At 38.4% G+C, this 18682-nt stretch overlaps 1 protein-coding gene across 1 annotated transcript in view; it reads right to left on the reverse strand.

The window, feature by feature from the left end:
- The window catches only part of ATXN1 (ataxin 1), a 336877-nt gene that overhangs the window by 297688 nt on the left and 20507 nt on the right, over nt 1–18682 (reverse strand). The gene's annotated exons all lie outside the window — the stretch shown is intronic.

The following is an 18682-nucleotide window of genomic DNA, read 5'->3' on the forward strand; positions in this document are numbered from 1 at the left end:
GAAAGTTTTGTTTCAAATGAAAATTCATCTGATTCTTCCCATTAAAGACTCAGATTGATTGAGTTAATATAATACTTTTTAAAAAGGGGGCTACTAGGATTGAACAAAAAGGTAAAGTGCAAGAAAGAGAGGAAATTTTCCATTTCACACTGTAAGTAGTTAAATGATGGGTTTCCCCTGTCTGACTGTTGATAAAGCTTGATAAATACTTTCTCCACTCAAGTTGAAAGCAGTAGTTACTTTACACGCTGAATATGAAATGAATGGTTAAAATATGCATGCCTCTGTCCCCCACTCAGAGAAGCTGAGAAAGCCTACACATTAGAACTCCATGTGACAAGGTCACTCTGAAAAGTTCTTTTCTGCCTTGTGAGCTTTTAAGGCTCACTTGTCATGAGCTGTTTGAGCTTTTTCTGATGCTTAGTCAATTTCACCCACTGTTTGTTTTTTGACAATGGCCATTTGAGAGCCTGGAAACAGTCTTCAAAAGAGATGTCTGCATCCGTTTTTTAGTCTTTTATAAGCTCTTCCTCATCTATTTTGAAAACCCATTAGAAGACTGTCACCCAGTTCTCTGAGTATGGTGGCTGCATCACCTTGTAACTCAAAACTCTATATATCTCCCAAGGTCCCAGGGCAATCACCAGGAGACCCAGTTGTAAAGAGAGGATATACTTCTATGCCTCACTAGGTTGCTGTGTGCATAACTAATTCCTTGAAAGCCTTCTGAAGCTAGTACTTTATGGAATAGTCAATGTTTTTTAAAAGGACTTTTTGGGAGTTGTGTACATCTGTGGTTAAATTCATGTGGACACATAAGATTTTAGAGGGGGAAGAGAAAGCATCTCCTGATTAATGTTTAAACAAGTTGAGCTGAGTTAATGTCATTCAATTTCAGTCTGGCTGGAAAAGCAACTGCCTGAAAATGGCAAAATCTTTTTTATTTTCTCGATGCTATCAATATCCACAGAAAGTGGTGTTGTAAGGATTTTATTAGTTTCCTGAGCAGTTCTCATGAAATGTAACTCAGCTCCCACTCAAATGTGTAACAGTAACATATTGATACAAATCAACATAAGCCAGGAAGTTCAAAACATGACAAACTCTCTTTAGCTTACCGGCTTGGTAAAAACAGAATTTGAAGAGAGGAGGAGGATTTAAGTAAGCCCACTGTGAGTTATTGGCTGGTATCAATCTTTTTTTTTACTAAAAAGAACTTGTTATATTTCTCTTATTTGTTACCAACTGCATATGTTGAGGTATTTTAGAATTGCAAGAAGTCCTTGCCATGTAGTTCCAATTTCTGCAAATGAACCTGCAGACCTACGGAGGTCGAAGGACCTCTGAAGGTCACACAGAAAGTTACTATGTACTCCAACTAGATTCTGGGTTGAATCACTCGTGCTCGCTGACTCTTACTGTACGTGCAATCATTTAATGCCATGGAATGTGGTTTTAGTTTGAAAAGTTCACCAGCAGTATAATACTTTCTCATAGTACTCTCTTTTCCTATTTTGTTCCTGCCCTAAAGAAAGAAATTCATTTTGGGATGACATTCTTGTCACCTATCTTGGAGCAAAATCTATCTGGGAGAGGCAGAATAGCGCCACTGTTACCATAACACCCTTCACAGGCTGCAAAAACCAGGTGTCCACAAGAGTAAAGCTTATGCTATTCGTAGAGAAGGAAAAAAGAATAAGGACTCATCTAAATGACAATATTTTCCATTCTTTACTTATCTCTGTAGATGTGAGGGAGTTGGAAGTGATTCATTTTGTGATTTATAGCCCACCCTCAATTACACATACTGCAAACAGTTATGAGACAACTTTTATCAAAAGAAAACCACTGAAAATTCTACACACCTCTTTTTAAGCAAGAATTTCAATATGTTTCCCTCTTCCAGCACACTCTTCACCAGTACTGCTACTAATCTGCCAAACAAACTGGCTTGAGTTAATCTCCACTGCCCACCCACTCTTGTTTGCCAGGTGAAGCTATCATAAACAGAGATAAGACCAAAATTCTAGAAAGGAGAAAAGAAAGCCCGGGGCCTTGGGCTCATAGATATGCTGACATATGTGAAAATTGGCTGTAAAAACAAGGATTTCACTGCAGAGGATATCCTTAAAGGGTTTTCAAATTCGACAGGCATTTTGGTGATAATTTTCTGAACAGTTACAAGAAGCAGCAAAGTATAGCATATGAACATAAGCTAGAAACACTGGCCTAGGAGACATGAGATTTATTAGACTTAATTTTGCAGCTAATTGGCCTTTTAAACTTAAATCACAGCCTCTTAAGTAGAATTAGTTCCTAATCTACTCAGTAAAGGGACTTTAGTAAATGTTCTCCATAATTAATTCCCAATCATAATCCAAGTTGTTTTTACATGTATTTGAATATTGCAAGTCAAATAAAATCTCTACGAACACAATTGTATATGATCTATTTGATCTATGAGATACATCTTTATTCAAACATTCAACAATTAGACACATTGCATAGGAAGAGACAAATAGGTCCATGGTAGAAAATCACCTCAGTGGGGAAAGGGTATTGTAGTCAATAAACGGTGCTGGGAAAATTGGGCCTTCATTTGGAAAGAATGAGATCCCAATCTGACACCATATAGAAAATAAATTCTAGATATATACCTAAATCTATAGAGATGTGTTTACACAGATATAAATATGTATATATACAATTTTATTATACACATGAGGGCAGCCATTGTTAATATGTAATTTTCATATTACATGGTTGGATACTTTCCGGACAGCCCTCGTATATATTATTTCACATGATACAGAAAAATGGAAAAATAATTTTTTTTTTTTTTTTGAGACAGGGTCTTGCTCTGTTGCCCGGCCTAGAGTGCAGGCACACAATCATAGCTCACAGCAACCTCAAACTCCTGGGCTCAAGCAATCCTCTTGCCTCAGCCTCCCAAGTAGCTACGACTGCAGGCACATGCCACCAGATCCAGCTAATTTTTTTTTAAACTTTTTGTAGAGATGAGGGTCTTGCTACATTTCCCAGGTTGGTCTCAAACTCCTGGCCTTAAGCGATCCTCCTGCCTCAGCCTCCCAAAGTGCTAGGACTACAGGTATGAGCCACTGTGCCTGGCCAGAAAAATAGTTTTTTAAGCATGGAAGGTCCTGCAGGCTACTGTAAAGATGTTGACTTTTAATTTATGTAAAATGGGAGGACTTTACAGTCTCTCGAATGGAGTAGTAACATTATCTGCCCCATGTTTTAAGGGATCATTTGGTCTGTTGTATAAAGAACAGACCATAAGGGAATAAGGTTGAAAACAGAAAACCCAGTTAGGCTAATGCAAAAACCTAGGGAGAGACCCAGTATGTGGACAAAGGAGGTTAACACTGGGGGTGCAGGTGGTAAGAGCTGGGGAGACTCTGGATGTATTTTGAAGGTCAAGTGACAAGTTGCATAAGAGAAAGAAAAGAGTCAAGGATCCCTCCAAGTTTTTGACCTAATCATCTCTAAGAATGGAGTTGCCATTCATCAAGATACAAAAGACTGTGGGAGAAGTAGGCATCAGGGAGCCCCATTTTTCCATGTTAAATTTTAGATACCCGTGAGACACCCTAGTGAGATATCAAGTAGGCAGCTAATATATGCACTGGGAATTCATGGACACATGTGCTTAGAAGATATAAATTAAAGCCCAAGTTGCTGTTATTGGCAGCCTCCAAGATGGTCCCCAGTGATCCGCCTCTTGATAATCAGACCTTGTAAACTCCTCTCTGCTCAAGTGCACACTGGATTCAGTGACTCGCTTCTAACAAATAGGGTACTGCAAAGACAATGGGATATCATTTCCAAGACTGGGTTACAAGAAGTCGGTGGCTTCCATCTTGGGATCTTGCATCCTCTTTCAGATTACTCACCCTGGGGTAAGCCGACTGCCAGGCCGTGAGGCAGCCCTGTGCAGGGTAACAGAGGCCTGCTAGCATCTGTGTGAGTGAGCGTGAAAGCAGATCCCAACTGCGCCCCACCCTATCCTTCAGATGAGAGTGTTGCCCGGGCTAATACCTTGACTACAACCTCATAAAAGATCTGGAGCCAGAGACACCCAGCTATGCACTTATTCCCACTCACAGAAACTGAGAGATAATAAATATTTGTTGTTTCAAGCCACTAAATTGTGGGGTAATTTGTTACACATCGATAAATAGCTAATACAGTTATAATGTACAAGACACTTATACATTAGTGAACTTTACATGACTTTTTACAGTTGGAGAAACTGAGTCACAGAGAAGTTAAATCACTTGCCCAACACCACACATACGTGGTAGAGGTGGGAACCACATTCAGGTCGTCTGACTCCAGAGCCGAGGCTCTTAACCACTGCATGACACCATCCCTCTAGGATAATCTTTTCTCCTCCTCTGGACGTGATACCCGAAATTCGACTTTCCACTGCAGAAAGTGTTAAAATCACATAACTTGCACAAGCAATGGACCATCTGCACCTGCATCAAACTTCTTAACCTGCCACACAGTTCTACAATTCTTCTAACTTTGATATCCTAAATATACTATTATCTATACTGATTAGATTGTCAAAGAAGATAGAAAGGTAGCCTCTTACCATTTGAAGGGTAACCTCAATCTGGTCTTTCAATTTCAGTCTGGTGAATCTGGCTGATTTAACTATTGGAGAATTTCCAGCACCATTTGCAAATGCTTTAACATACATTCCGATAGACCTGAATGTCCTTTTGCACATGTAAAGAGTTCTCCCTAAGACTACTCAGTGGTGAGGAAAGAATAAGATACTGAATAAGACAACCACAGCAATTTTTGTTTGGATTTTTTTAAATAATAAGGGAAAATCAATTTTTAGTTGGCAATAGAAAGTCACTAAGGATTCAAACAGCATTAAGTGTTTCAGTAGGAACCAGTAAGACCAAAAAATTAAAAAAACAGAAGTTTTTGATTTATATAAAATACATTCACTTATTGCCCCTAAACTTATTGTAACAAATTAAGATGTTTCCATTCTTTCCCTGACACAGACATGTGAAACACAGAAAGAGAAAGAAATTACCTCTGCACTTCTGCCTCAATACAAATTTAGAATGGCACCATGTCAGAAAGAAACTGCTGCTGGCTAACACATCATTCTTATTTCTTAGGAGGGTATCGCTCATCATGTGGCAGCCAGGAACATGTTTCTGATCCATACTGGTGAGGTACTTTTCTTTTGTTTTAACTCTTAGGATTGTACCCACAACCAATGGAAAGTAAAGAACCGGAAAGAAAGAATCATAAAAAGAAATAGAACAAAACCTACTGCCATTTGTACATCTTTCTGTTACCAAAAGCGACTGCGTGTTATTAAAGGCATGTGATGCATCACCAAAGGTATTTTTTGCCATTTAAAAATACCAAACAGTAGTAATAGCTCAACAGCTAGGCTGCTACCACTTAACCTGCAATTTGGACAATTTGTGTGAGGATGAAATTACTTTGTCTTATGACACATGGAGCAGATGCTACCAATTAACACAGAGAAATGTCGAAAACAGAGTTTTAAAAACATACGAGTTTGGAAACATAAGTAGAAATAGCTTCGAAGAGTATAAGCAAAATAATATAATACAATGAAGTATGTGTGTTTTTTTTTAAAAAAAAGAAAGTCAATCATTAGCTAGGAAACTTTCACGGGCCTTCCTCTAAATAAAGTATGGATTTGAAGGAAAATACCTGATAAATCTTGCATTGTATTTTTTTTTAAAAAATGGGGAGAGAGTAGCCTATACCATATGCCAGTCAATGTGTTCAAGAGGATGTTATATTTCATTGTGGAGCATTGTGTTATGCTAAAACAAAAGGAGGACAAAAAAGGTTGGGATAGATTTAGGAAACACTTTTAAGGTACTTTGATATATTAATATGTATTGTAAATCTCTAAGAGGGGAGAAAGCATACATCTTGGCCCAAAATATATTTGGCCACAGAACACTTTTTCCAGAAGAAAGGAGCAACCAGTAGACATGCACTGACCAGAATACACCCCCGTAAACAACACACTAGGCCAGTGGTCCTCACATTTTTTGGTTTCAAGTCCCCGTTACACCCCTAAAATTTACTGAAGACCCCAAAGAGTTCTTAATCAGTTAGATTATATTTAACAACACTTATTATACAGTATTAGATATTAAAATAGTAGAAATTATAAAATACTCATTAATTCATTTAATACAAATACTAATACACTCATTGCTTTTACATGAAATAACATATCTTTATGAAAAAATAATTATAATCTCAGAACAAAAAATTAGTGAGAAGAGTGATATTAATTTAAATTTTTGCAAATATCTTTTATTTCTGGTTTAATAGAAAACAATTAAATTCTCATATGTTTCTGTGAATTCGATTTGCTGTGATACGCTGTTCGGTTGAAGTACATGAAGAAAGTCAGGCCTCCATTTTCAGCTAATTGTGGATATTCTCTTTTACACCAAAACTCAACAAGTGGTAGTTTCTTAAAAGATAGCAGCAACATGGAGTCTGAAACATATCAATGAACTCTTTGTACTCTTTTATATTAAAATTAATTGGTCTATCTTGTACTTTGGATGGACCTTTGACCGTGCATGATTTTGTAACCTCATATACAGGTCATTTGGAAAATTATATTAGTTCCCTGAATTATGCAGAACTTCTAAAAGTTGATACATTTCATTATATATCATCATACATCATATTGCCTCTGAAAAACTCCACTACACACTGTGAGAGAACAGGGGCGCAGTAGGTACATAATGTCTTAGTATTATAATAAAAATAGCTTAGATCTTGCAGACGCTCCTCCAAAAAAGGTACGGTGGGTTGTCAAAGGGAAAACTGCTGACTAGGTAGACATTCTAACCTCTACAGATCCCTCCCAGAAATAAAAGCACAGAACCTTTAGTTTCCTTCTAGCTACCAGCTTCTGTAAGTCTGACAGTTTGTCCTCCTAGGGACCACTAGGTTCAACCTAACAAAGACCATTTACCCATACTAGCCAAAACCATGCATGACATAAACCACGAGGGCACAGTAGGAAGAGTTATCTGTGAAAAAAACTAAAATGTTACTTGGATTCTACCAGATAAGAATCTGTGAAAAGTAAGCATTATTGACTTTTTTAAATTTTTAATTTGTATTGGTATGTAATAGTTGTACATACTTTGGGGGACATGTGATAATTTGATACAAGCATACAATGGATCATGATCACAATCAGTATATGGGATGTCCATTATCTCAAAAATTTATTATTTCTTTTTGTTGGGAACATTCCAAATGCATTCCTCTAGTTATTTTCAAATAAATTATTGTCAACTATAGTTGCCCAACTGTGCTACTGAACACTAGATCTTATTCTTACTACCTACCTGTCTTTTTGTACCATTTACCAACCTCTCTTTATCCCTGCCCCCCCTTCTGAACCTCTGATAACCATCATTCTAATCTCTATCTCCATAAGATAAATTTTTTTTAGTTCCCACATATGAGTGAGAACGTGACATTTTTCTTTCTGTGCCTGGCTTACTTCACTTAACATAATGTCCTTAAGTTCCATCCACGTTCTTGCACATGACAGGATTTCATTCTTTTTTATGGCTGAATAATATTCCATTGTGTTTATATACCACATTCTTTTTATCCATTCATCCTCTGATGGATACTTAGGTTGATTCCGTATCTGGGCTATTGTGACTAGTGCTGCAATAAACATGGGTGTGCAGATATCTCTTCAAAATACTGATTTCTTTTGGAGATATATGCAACTTTTCTTTAACAAACACTTTCTACCAATCTAGGCTTCAAGAATCTAGTTAAAATTTGTTTTAACTGAAGAGAATAAAGTTTTTAAGTACCCTGAAAGAAACTCAGAAAGACCTCCTTCATGAAGTAAATTCATGAAGTAACCACATTTTATACAAATTATAAATCATTATCTATTTACTAAGAACGTACCCAGTGAACTACTAACCAACACGGGTTATCTTTGGGTGTTAATGTACACATGTAATAATAATAATAATAGCTAAATATTTGAGTGTCAACCCTCAAATTTCATTCTCTCCTTTAAGCCTTAGAACCATCCTATGTGGTAGACATGTTTATTACCCTCTTTATAATAAATAAAGAAACAGAAGTGGAGTTGTTAGATCATGTACTCAAGGGGCCAAATAAATAAGTGATAGATTCAGGATTCAACCTCTATCTGTCTGACACCAAAGATTCTCTCTCTTACTGTGCTGCCTCCTTTCCCATTAACTGTTCACAGAACGTCAGTAACCTGGATTCTTCCTCTGGCAGGTATTCCAAAATCATGACGTATCCTCTTCATGTTCTTGTTTCAAAGTGAGGGGCTGGCTTGGTGAATTGGCTCAGAGCCCATCCTAATATATGGACGTATCAGTAAGATTCTTTTGCCTCCCAGAAGAAGACTGGTTATCCCATGGAAGAAAGAAGTCTTACTCAAAAGTCACCTATGCTCGCTTCTATGAAGTTCAACATTTTGATTTTTAAAAGGTTATGAGGATAGGGCACTAATAATGATGTTCTGTAAACAAAACTCAAGGTACCCTCAAGCCCAGTCCAAATCCCCTTTTAATTTCTCTGAAAGCACATTTATGAAACAAGGTCAATGAAAATGCCAGTCACCTCGAAGGCACCACAGTCAGGCAAAGAGGTAGCATTATCCTTTTCAAGTGCTTTCTAAGCCCTTAGCTCCCTCGGGTCACTCTGTTCACTATCCACCTCTGGCCCTTTGCTCATTATTTCTCTCACCTTAGATGGCTTTCCTCCTGCTAACCCAGAGCCATTACCAATATACTGAATACCTTCTAGATTATTCTTAATCACTTTTCAATGCCCAGCTCAAGACATCTGTCCTTTCAAAACTACTTCAACTCTCCCTGTCTTCAAAGCACCTCTGGCAGGGACCCCCAGCAAGGCGTGTTTCCCTGTACACTCTCTGACTGCCTGTCACGCTGCTTCCCTTATGTGAGTCTCGTCTCTCACAACTCCGGGAAGATGATGGATGTTCTTAAGACCTTTTGGAGAATCTCTCAAAGCAGTTCACAGAGTGCCAAAGAAAAAATATGCCTGCCCCACACCAGTTTATGTGTGATGTTCTCGGGGAGAGAATTAGATCTGTCCGACTGTGAACTGATGCTAGAAGAAAGTAGGATAGCATATGAACTCTTGGCAAAACACTGATGCCTTTGGGCTATAACCAGCAATCTACGGATTATGTCTTGCCTTTTCTAAATGCTCAGCCAGTCTTAACGACACCCACTGCCTGCAGTTCCATGTCCTATTCGAGTTTTCTGTGTATCTCTGTTTTCAATACGAATGCCGCAAACCAGTGTGGAGCTTTGTTAACTTGACTATTATTGTTTGGAACACAGACTAAAGGATACAGGAACCGAGAATCCACGTCATTTTCTTGGCATCATAATTACTCTTTGAGAAACTGTGTTACACACTTTGTATAAAATGATACAATGTAAATCAAGTGATAATAAAAACAATCCTTCCACAGTATGTCAAACTCATGAGGCATTTCATTCTCCTCTCAAACTCTCCTTTCTTCCAGATAAAGCAAGTCAACTGAAGACTTGTGTATTTTAAAGAAACATGGGTAGGAGCAGACTGTTTCTTCACCACATCAAACTTCTGTAAAGAAGAAAGGAGACTCACTCTAACGACTCATATCTAATTACTGTCATAGATTTTCTAAATTGAACGGTGGATTCCCACTTGTAAGCTCCATCGTCAGATTTACAGAATCACACAAATGTGCGCCTTCCTCTGAAACCTAACACCCTGATCTTACCCTTTTTTGCATAGATCATTCTTGGTGGAAATTTTTAACCACCACCCAGGTAGGGGAAAGGGCGTGGTGGACATTGACTCCTTAGTCATATTTCCTGATGTTGCCGTTTTAATACATTTAAAATATTTACTTATGGCAACATTTAAGTAATTATCGTTTATGAAGCACCGTTCTCTCTTCCCATCTCGCTCTCTCTTTCCATCTCGCCGTTCTCTTTCCATCTCGGTAGACCCCCTCAGCATGCCATACCACAAAAGACAGTTTTCTGAATCACTGTCATTAATCAGTAAAGGACCAGTATATCTATGTGGTGAATAGCAGACGTCTCACATTGCTCTCAAAGTCCGAACTAAGCAATCTTAAGTTGGCAAAAATATAGTAAGTTGCCTTTCATATTATATACCAGGACAGCTCTAGACTAACACTCTCCTTTTGCTGCCCTCCACATTCCCATTGGTGGTGTCCGTCCCCTCCGTGCGCACTCCTGAGCACCTGACACGCCAGACCACCCCAGCGAAGCTGAGGACGCCACCAGATGTCTGCCTGCTCTCATGGTCCTCTAATCAAGTCTCTAGGATGCCACCAAAGCTGGCTCTGGAGCATGCAGGTCTGATCACTGTATTCCTCAAACTGAAAACCACGGATGACCAGGATATACTCTCCAAACTATCACCAACCAGGAAGTGGGGATGCGAAAAATACATCAGTAAATGGCAACTCTTGTGATCCCAGCACCCTTCCCCTTGTGTTGTCAACAGGCAAGAAAGAAGCACTCTGGAGAAAATAGATGTGGAGAATATGCAAAAGGCCAAAAACCAACACTTCACTCAGATTTCTTTCTGGGTTTATTTGGCTCATCTGGGTATTTTTTTTTTTTTTTTTTTGTGAGTCAGTTTTTTAAAAACTCAATTTGACTTTTAATCATTAAAAATGATCCTAGAAGCATGTCCTCCTAGGCATTGCCAAGTTGCATTGATGCATTTCATTACTGCTTGAAAGGCCACATATTCAAAACACTACTAGAAGTCAGACTGAAGAAAATAAAGTGATTTTGGATATTTTTAAAGCAGTTACTAAAACAGAAACAAATGTTATTTTTAATCTCTGGCTCACTGTAAACTGACAAGATATGAATATGAATTTTACCAAGTAATGTATAATAACTGCTTCTGCTCACCACAACCACATGCCAACAACTCAATTTTATATTTCATTTAGATGTTACATGTGGAACATATAATCTAGATTACAAACAATTCTCACTAAAGTCCATTTACTCCAGCTAATTTTTGATAGCACGACATCATTAACATCAAAAAGCTTAGTGAATAACTATTCTCAAATTTGCTTTTATAAATTATTGCAAAGTTTTACATTTCCAAACAAGTGAGAAACAAAATCTGAGAAAAAAACTGTAAGAAGATGCCATAATTGCATGTTAGTTCACCAACACACTGACTGAATACATGCTTTGGAAAGGAATTCTGCCAGGCACTTGTCTGCACTAAGAAGTATCTGCTATGGATCATGCCCTCAGGAAGTTTACATTCCATCAGGGAAGAGAACAGGTCCACAAATGGCACTATTTCTTTGGAACAAAGTAACAGAATAAGAGAAGTACAGAAGAGCTATGGAACTTCAGAAGAGGAAACCATTTTATGCAGGAGAGACTATCAGGGAAGATTCTACAAATCTGGGCCTTAGGAACTAGACAGATGGGAATTCTGAACTCTAAATTCTATTCTTACAATGAAATTAATCAGTTTGTTTCTAGAAGTAACCTTTATTGAGCAACTACTATGTGTTCTGAAGTTAATAAATGTTATCTCTAAGCTTCCAAACAAAGCCATAATGACACCCCGGTTACAACTAATTAAAAAGGGACTCACAAGTCTATTAACACGCTGAAGAATCATTAGTTCTTGCTGAACATTAGTAAGTTAAAGTCGTATTTGTATCAACACAAGAATTAAGCACACCGAAAAGATGACAGTCTTAGTAAGAACAATCAAGGGTCAAAATCATTACATATTTTGAATATGAATATGGTGGAATGACAAGGATTTGAATATGCCAAAACACGAATCATATTCCCCCGACAAGTAAGTGCAATAACAAGAATGTCAAGAACTTAAGTATATGTTTATTCTAACCTCTAACATCAGTATTATGCAGTGATTTCATTTTAAACAAATTATTAAAATGTATCTTTGTTTCAAAATAGTTATTGAGTTTCTACAGCAGCATTGCTCAAAGTGTGATCCAAGGATCTTTTATGTTAAACACAACTCCTGGACCCCACCCCTGACCTACTTAATGAGGCTTTTGGGGTCTAGGGGTCTGAATTTTCAACAAGCCCTCTCCTCACTCCCAAGGGAGACCTAAGTTGCACATCCAAGTTGTAGAACCCCTTGTCTAGAGCTTCCTCTCCACCTGTTTCCCCCTTGTTTTCTCTCTTACTGAAATGTGTCTTTGTCAGTGTAAACAATCACTTTTCAACATCCTCCAAATGTTTTCTGCATCATCCTCCATTAACTAAAAGAAAAATTGCTTCAAAAACACTGAAATTATACCACTTAAAAAAAGACTTTTTTTCTCCCCAAACCATTTTTATAACCCTTCTTTTTCTATATCTAGCTCAAGTCAGTGAAATGTGGCTCCTGTAAATGCACTGGGCTCTGCAGTGGGCAGAACAATGCCCCCCCCCAAGATGTGCACATTCTAATCCCCAGAAACTGAATATATGAATAAAGGGATTTCACAGATGTGATTACAGTAAGGATCTTGAGATGGGGAGATGATCCTGGATGCCAGGGGGGCCCAATGTAATCACAAGAATGCTTAAAAGTGAAAAAAGGAGGAAGTGTCAGCCACAGATTATTTCACTATGGAAGAAAGGGACAGAGAGATGCAATGTTGCTGGCTTTGAAGACGGAGGAAGAGGCCATGAGCCTAGGAATACAATGGCCTCTAGAAACTGTAAAAGGCAAGGATATGAATTCTTCCCCAGAGCCCCCACAAGGAGTGCAGCCCACCGACACCTTGATTTCAGCCTGGTGAGACCTGTGTTGGATTTCTGACCTACAGAACTGTAAGACAGTAAATTGTGCTGTTTTAAGCAGACAAGTTGTGATAAATTGTTACAGCAGCAATAGAAAACTAACACAGGTGCTTTGAAGAAAAGAAAATAAACACTCAGGTCACCTCTAACACAAAGGCCAGGGCCCAGTAGCCCACACACTTCCCGGTCTTACCAAATACATACATAAAGAGAGAATCCGGAACATTCGTCTGGTACAAATGGGATACGGCCCATACAGTTCATTTTCAGTCAATGCTGCCACCTCTTTTATCCATCTCTCTCCTTACCCTGCTCTTCCCACCCAGACCTGCAGCTTAGCTCCTCACCTTCCATCAAGGCAGACGGGTTTGTCCCCTTGGAAACTATGAAAAGAAGGCGGCCTCAGGCAGGGGTTCTCAACTCCAGCACTACTGACATTGTGGGCCCTACAACTCTTGGTTGTGGAGGACTGTCCTATGCATTGTAGAATATTTAGCAGTGTCACTGGCCTCTACTCGCCAAGTGCCACTATTGCTAACACCTCTCCAAGTTGCAACAACCAAAAATGTCTCCAGACATTGCCAAATGTCCCCTGGGGAGAAAAATGGCCCCTAATCAAGATCCACTGGTCTAAGGCACATGCCAGTTTATTTGGTGGTCTGTGTTCTCTCCTTCAGTTCCCTCCCATAGATGGAAAGGCTCCAACCAGTGTGTGTGTGTGTGAGTGTGTGTGTGTGTGTGTGTGTGTGTGTGTGTGTGTGTGTGTGTGTGTGTGTGTGTGTGTGTGTAGTCTTACATTATAGCTGGTCTCATTCAAATGAGTTTCCCAAGAATTCCGTCTGTTTGACATTTTAAAACAGCTCTAATTCAAAATCCAACTACGGGCTTTTTTTTTTTAAGGCCCCTCCACACTTAATTCCCAGCCACAGGCAAGGAAAACATGGCTGTTTCATAATGACCTTCAGCCCAGCCCTGCCAATGAGCTCACAGTCCACCATGCTCCTGCTACAAAGGTGACAGAGGGCAACACTAGCTATTTGACTATTCCAAAGAACTTTCTAAAGCTTGCTGCAACTTTATTACCTAGACCTCATTAATAAAAGTCCTTTCCGTCAGAAGGTTTAGCACAGTGTAGACGAAACAGGCAGATGATTGACTGAAAGCCTGGCTCTGATGACAAAATAGGTATTTTGGAATCAGATCCTGGGAAATGGCCATGGTGCCAGAGTAAGAAATCAGTGCTCCCAGAGAAACAAATGATTTCCTCGGCAAGTTCCCTCCGAGAAAATGACTGGAACGAAGATGTTAAAAGATCCTGTTTTGTGTAGTTCTGAATTCTGCTCAGACTTTCTATTTCAATTTCGAAATAACAAAGCAGTAAACTGGAAACATAGCTCCCGTTCTTACTGAAATCTTAAACAAACGTCAGTTTCCGTGGTTGGACGTTACATTCAGAGGCACACAATTTATCTCATGGAAAGCCACAGCCCAGCAGAGCTCTATGAGGTCTAGATGGATGTGGTTCTGCATGGCAGAGACTGGTGGCTTTACAGAGCGTGCCTCTGGGAATGTTAGCATACATGCCCCAGGCAACTTGGAGCAACCAGTGGCTTTTTAACTGTACTGCAACCTTTGGAGATTAGCCCTCCATCAACTGCCATATCAGTTAGTGCTAAGGCTTTACGATTTCACATTTTCTCTCAAAGGCCTTTCTCCAATACACGTTATTCCCATAAAATCTGAAAATATCACCATTGTGAAGATCTAAGGGCCAAGGTCCTAAACAAACACTATACTCACTAGGGACTCTTCTCCTTATCTTCCTTTCAGATATTTTAAAACTAAAATGAAGGTGGAGAGAATTTTTATAATGATATTTTATGTAATGATTGATTCCCAATAGCAGTCAACTTATGGCACATATGAGGGAGAAAGGGACAGGGAAAGAGTTTTCAGGGAGAAGTGAGGATGGATCATCCATGTATTTAAAACTGGGTGGTGGGGAACTGCCAGGGGAGAAGATGGTGGGGTAGGGGTAGGGATAAAGGAACATGTGCATCACTTCGCGTGTCTCCAATATGCAAAAATACTGAATTCCCAAGTGTTGCATTATCAATGAAACCAGCAAAGCAGGTAATACCAAGGACCCCTCCAACCTGGCTACCTGAATCAAGCTACTAACACGCATCACAGAGTAGTATCGCATTGGTTAAGTGTGAATGAGTTTGCAATTTGATGAAAAAACATGTAAGTGAAGATTTCCAAAAGATTATTTACTAACCTACATGCACCCCTTTTACAGAGCTAGTCAAAAAGAGCCAGAGAATGTTCTTAAATGGATTGAGCTATAGGTTTTAAGACCCTGCCAGATTCAACAGCCTATAACTTCTTACTTGGAAAGTTACTCAGAGATAACACACTTGTATAAAAATAATGTATAAAGTAGCAGCTTATTTCAAAACCCACAATTACCAACATATGAAAACCAACTCTTGCTGGTTTTAGCACTGGTTTCCTGGTTTCCTATGTCGTTTTAGCTGTCAGGGACACTGAAACATCTTATTTCTTCACTCAACATTTGCTGAGTGCCTACTTTGTGCTAGGCCCCCGGGACACACATGAATAAAATATGGTCCCTGCACTCTGCATCTAGTGGTGGGGACAATAAACAGTGGCAGAGTATGCCATGATGATAAAAGAGGAAAGCAGTACAAGTGGCAGAATGGATTCTTTTTTCTATACAAAGATTATAAAATTGGGTTTCCTATCTCGATTCCCTACTTACCAATTAAATTTTTGGTTGTTGTGGATTGCTTGTGGTGATCGAACAATGTCAGTACGATTCTTTCTGGCTGGAAATATTTCCCTGCCAGATTTAATTACAAAATTGGCCTCCACTCTGGAATGTCCAGCTGACCAAGAAAAGTTTTACCCCAACACCAAAAACTGATTTTCTTTTATCCCATCACAAGATTGGGGATAGCATGGTGTTCCTTTTTCCTCTTGTGTTCACTACACCCTCTACAGTATTTTGCAACCTTTCAGATCTGAGCTTTTATCTCATTTTGCCATTTTGTTTTCACTTACTAGTTAACAATTTAAGGAAAAAAAACAAAAACAAAAACAATGAATGAATAATGTCAGAATGGCCACAATGAGCAAAGCATAATGGGAAATGTAGAAAAGGAACAGGAGGTTGTCCTTGTCCTTAAAGGAGCTTTCCAACCTTAGTCAGGGAGACAAACATGTAAACAAACAATACAGTGTGAATAAAGGGGAATGCAGATGAGCGCTGAAAGATGACAAGCAAAGAACTCAGCAGGCAGAGAGCTCCAAGCTGGAACACAGGCGCAATTATGTGTGCTCTGGGGGAGGGAGGGGAGTCTTCTATTTTTCGATTCCCTTCCCCAGAGTCTGTGCTATTTGAAAATCCCAGTTAGATAGGAGAACAGGGAAGCACACAAAGCTTAGCCATGTTATTTTTAAAAGTCAAATATGCTGGCATGTTTGATTTTTAATACTTAGATGAAATTATTTTTCAGTCCTCTGCTTACTGTATTTTTTCCCCCATGTCCTCATCCTTAGGTCTGGAGTGGTTTCTAGGAGTTTCTCCAAGAGAAGAAGATACAAAACCTACACACTGGCATTTCCCCCCCCCCCAAATCCTGTTTATTTTATTCATTTTACCTGTATCTTGCTTCATTCACACCAGTGAGAGTGGATACATTTGCATGGTAATCTGTTCAAGGTAGTCTGTTCCTGAAATGTAATATGAACATTTGTCCTTTCAAGCAGCTAATTCCTTTTTAAGCAGCAAAATGTTCACCTACATTTGTCTTTCACTAGATGACTAACTGTGACTATAAGCAAGACAACTGATGAAATTCAGATATTATTGTTTACAGTTTTCTATTACTGCTTTTAATTCATTCTGTTTTTGTCAATCATCATACTCCTATTTTCTGTACTTACAGAGCACCTGAAATTGTCTGTGCAATTTTTAAAAATTAAATGGTAGTCTGAAAAGTGTTCGGTGCACTTGAATGAGATATTTTTTTCTTGCAACTTTTATCAGTGGCTGTTTGCCTAAAAAGAATTGCTGCTCTAGCCAAAATATCTTCCCCCCTAAATTTGATCAATAACTTCAGATCCATCTTTCATTTGCCACTTAATTTTACTAACAGAAAAAAAAAAAAAAACGTTTCTTTAATTTTGCCGGTCAGAAATGGTAGAAATAATGTTGAGGGGTTGATGTCATGTGGCAAAAATGCAGATTAACTTACTCTTCTGTGGCAGAGATACAAATGAAATATGCACAATGCCAAGGTTTAAATTACTTCTATCTTACTTGTTCATAATCTGGCTTCTTGAGTATCTTGTTTAATTTCTTTTGATTTTGACAAAATGTACATGTTCCTAAGTATCAGTTATTTAGGTAAATCTTATTTCAAATTCTTACTAACAATGCCATATACTATATCCATTATTATCATTTTCATTCTATCTTATATTAGAAGATGGCTTTTAAGCCATAATGTTGCTTTCTTATTTACAGATGGTTTGGTATGCTATGCTCACAGAGAACCTGGCTGTCTTTTGGCCAGTATACTTTCTCAGCTAAAAATGGGAAACCAGAGACAGAAAGCTGAGTAGGAACATAGGATGGGGAATTCAGATTGACCTTTACAGAATACTTTAATTATTTATTTTTTCTAAGAGCTCTGAATATTCAGCATACTAGTAATTTTCTGATTTGAATATAAGTAGACAGTGTTGTTTTAATTTCACAAAAAAATCTGTGAAAGTTAATCTGTCAAAAGGAAGGGAAGGAAGGAAGGAAAGGAGGGACAGAGGGAAGGAAAAAAAGAACAAGGAAAATACAGTGAAGTGAGTTTTTATGAGGAAGGTTACGGGCAAAAGTTAGGCAAAAGTCATATATAGTCCAAATTAACTGAAAATCCTTTGGTCTTCATATAAGATACTGCAAACATGATTTTGTAAATACTGTACAACTTTTTACAGCAACTTTCATGTACACTCAAGTCTGAGAACTACTGAATTAGACTACAGGAAAAAAACTCAATGAAAGGTCACGTGTAAATATCTATATATTCAAACTATTCTTCTTTTAAACTTAAGTATTATATTGCTAGAGTAAAACGGGGGGAATCAGATGAAGATCAGTCAAGTATCAGTGCTTTCCAGCAAGTATTATTTCCTTCTGTTGTAATGGTAAGCTTCCTTAACTGTAATACAAAGTAATAAATTCACTGTTACAGTTATAGGAATTGTGGCATCCTATCTTAAGTTCTTGTTGTGGTAGTATCAAGAGTAACTTCAAAAATAATTTCTTTTAAAAAGAGGTATTTAATCTAGTTGCTATATTATCTGCCTATGAAAAAAATTAAAGCACATAGTCAAATAAGGGCCAAACTTTTGCAAGGCCTCAATATGCCTTTTTTTCTTAGTTATTCACTTTTTGGAAATATTTTACCCATGGTCTCCCACATCCAATATAGATAATAAAACTATCAGAATATATAAAATGTAAATAGGTACTAGAAGCTGCTGCCCTGCCTCCTTGCTCTGTCTCCTGGCTTTTCTGGTGAGAGCCAGCCCTCCAGGCAGTCTTGGGACAAGGTGATGAATAACCTCAACATCCACTGCTTTCAGAAGCCCCAGAACGGCCCTTTCGCCCCCAAACATCTCCTTCTGCTCCTACCTTTTCCTTCCTTTCCTTCCCTAAT

The sequence above is a fragment of the Lemur catta genome, chromosome 5 (assembly GCF_020740605.2).
Source record: "Lemur catta isolate mLemCat1 chromosome 5, mLemCat1.pri, whole genome shotgun sequence".
In the NCBI taxonomy this organism is placed as follows: domain Eukaryota; kingdom Metazoa; phylum Chordata; class Mammalia; order Primates; family Lemuridae; genus Lemur; species Lemur catta.